Genomic DNA, 2,925 nt, shown 5'->3' on the forward strand with positions numbered 1-2,925 from the left:
GTGTGTCCGTAGATGCTTTGACGTTTGGTGGGAACAACGAAAAGGAGAGGTCCACAGACACAAGGCTGTGTGCACAGTTCTTTAGCGATGTGACGACGTCATGGGTCCTGTAGTATCGCAGTGCCTTGAGGTTCTTAGCACAACTGTTTTTGCCGACGAATGTCGGCAGCATGATGGCAGACTCAACTGTCAAGCTGAACGCCTTGCTGAAATCAGTGTCAATGACGCTCTGTGTGTGTCTGTTGACACACCCCAGGGAAAGTTTCTCTCAGGTGGACAAGTACTGGAGAACATTAACCCAAAACGGGTGTGTCCATGGCAGGAATATGAATGCCTCACGCAATGAGTTGATTCGGTCTTGGCTCTGCTGCTTCTGCCGTTTCTTCTCTCTCTTGGCAGCCTGTTATGTCTTCGTTTTACCACCCATTGTGTTGGCTGTTGTGGACTTCTTTGCTTTGGCTGTCACGGGAGAGAACTGTATTTCAAGGCACAGGAGAATACTGTCACAGTGTAGTTTGGTTGTCGCAGGAGAGAACTGTTTTCCAATGCACACGAGAACACTGTTACAGTGTGGTTTGGCTGTCACAGAAGAGAACTGTATTCCAAGGCACACGAGAATACTGTCACAGTGTGGTTGAGACTTCCAACTCAATAACGATTCACTTGGAAGTGGAGATGAACTGGCCAGACAGTTGCCGTGTGACCATTATATAGGCAGGCAAGGCGAACAGTTGTCCACGTGATGTCTCGCTTCCTCTGCTGTGATTGGCTGAACAGCTGGTAACTGTTGTCCACTTGATGCTTCTCTACCTCTGCTGTGATTGGCTGAACAGCTGGTAACTGTTGTCCACTTGATGCTTCTCTACCTCTGCTGTGATTGTTGTCCTCGTCAGTGACGCTTCTCTTCCTCTGCTGTGATTGGCAAAGTGGGAAGTGTCCCGTGTGTGTAAACAGTGCCTGTCCTAATTAGCTCACCTAACCATGACAGCTGTGCGATTATTGTTGGGCAACTGCCTCACTGGTTGCTATCATCAGCCACTGTCTCTTTAGCCCCCACTGTCTAGCTTATCATTGGTCCACTACTGCTGCGATGGTTGCTATCCACAAGTCAGCCTATCTAGCCCCAAGCACCTAGCTTATCTTTTGTGCGCACACGTGATCGCTCACAGGCTCACTCACACTCTCTCTCTTTCTCTCTCCCTCTCTTTGTTTTGTCTCCCCTTCCTCTCCCTTTCCCACCATTCTCCCTCTCGGTCTTCTTCTCACTCTTCCACTCTCTCTCTCTCTCTCTCTCTCTCACACACACACACACACACACACACACACACACGTTCTCTCCATGTTTGTTGGCTGTCGTCTCAATCTATTGATGCGGGTCTCTAGGTGATGACACCACACCTCCACTCACAACAACGCTAGCCCTCCCACCTGGCTTTGTTGACAGAAGAGGGGAAAACACGACCGACTTCAACCTTCGCTACCTGATAAAACACCTGGGGGGATGACCAGCCGCAGGGGGTCAGTTTTAATCACTACTTGGACACTTGAGAGTCATTGTGCTCGCAGTCCCTTGGGGGCTGAGAGCGGAGGGCAGAAAAGGGGGAGCGCCCCTCATGGCATGACAATAGACCTTACTGAAGCTGGCGCCTTTAAGTGCTACTGTCTAGACAAACAGGGAATACTCTATTGCAGCCTGAAGGGGGTATACCGTCTTTGGTTGTAAAAGTGCCACTGTGACCAGTTACGCCACTCACCTACCCGTGGACAAAGTTCAAAGTGGTTTACTGTTGCTTTCACGCCCGTATAATCGAGTCTGTGGGAATGTGTGCGTGTGTGGGTGTGTAGTTCTCTGTGTGTGTGTGTGTGTGTGTGTGTGTGTGTGTGTGTGTGTGTGTGTGTGTGTGTGTGTGTGTGTGTTGTTTTCTGTTGTTGTTGTTGTTGTTGTTGTTGTTGTGTGTGTGTGTGTGTGTGTGTGTGTGCGCGTGCTCGTGTGCATACTTATTCGCTTGTGGGTACGTTCCCTTGACTTTCTGTGCATAACACAGTAATACTTTATCGTTCGCTTCCGTCATGGCTTTTGCGAAGAAAACGAGCCTTCAGGACTCAAGGTTTCTGACAGATTAGCAGTTTAGCTTTAATATAAAGTTATCCTTTTTTTCATCATTTTGTTTGTTTTGGTCATGAACATGAAAAGACGAATTCGTAATGCCTAAAGACTCATAAACACAAACATGAGAGTGGTGGTAAGTGGTGGGGGTGCTGTTGTAAAACACACACTGAGGGCAGTGCAGTGGGCTTGCTGAACGTTCTGTCGGGCTTGCCAGGGGAGAAGAAGGAGAACAAAGTTTTGATTAACACTGTATTGAAGTGTGTGTGTGTGTGTGTGTGTGTGTGTGTGTGTACGTGTGAGAAAGAAGACAAAGTTTTGATTAACATTATATTGAAGTGTGTGTGTGTGTGTGTGTGTGTGTGTGTGTTTATTTTATTTATATTATATTATATTATTTTTATTTTTATTTGTTTATTTATTTATTTTTTTATTTTTTTATTTTATTAATTTAAATTTAATTTTTATTTTATTTTTTTATTTTTTTCTCAAGGCCTGACTTAGCGTGTTGAGTTACACTGATGGTCAGGCATCTGCTTGGCAGATGTGTGGTGTAGCGTATATGGATTTGACCGAACGCAGTGACACCTTCTTGAGCTACTGGTAAGCTAAGGTAACCCTTAGTGACACTGAATGGTATCGCCACAGGGTGAGGGTGGAGGGGGGTATGGCATTGTTACCCGAACAGAAGTCTCTTCTGCATTGCCCCGACAGGCCACGTTTCAAGGGTCAGTTGGAACACGTAATACAAGACACTGCCCGGTGGCCGGCTTTGTGTCAATAGGAGGGGTGAGGGTGGGGGGTGGGGGGTTGCGGGG

The sequence above is a fragment of the Babylonia areolata genome, chromosome 19, assembly GCF_041734735.1.
Source record: "Babylonia areolata isolate BAREFJ2019XMU chromosome 19, ASM4173473v1, whole genome shotgun sequence".
Taxonomy (NCBI): domain Eukaryota; kingdom Metazoa; phylum Mollusca; class Gastropoda; order Neogastropoda; family Buccinidae; genus Babylonia; species Babylonia areolata.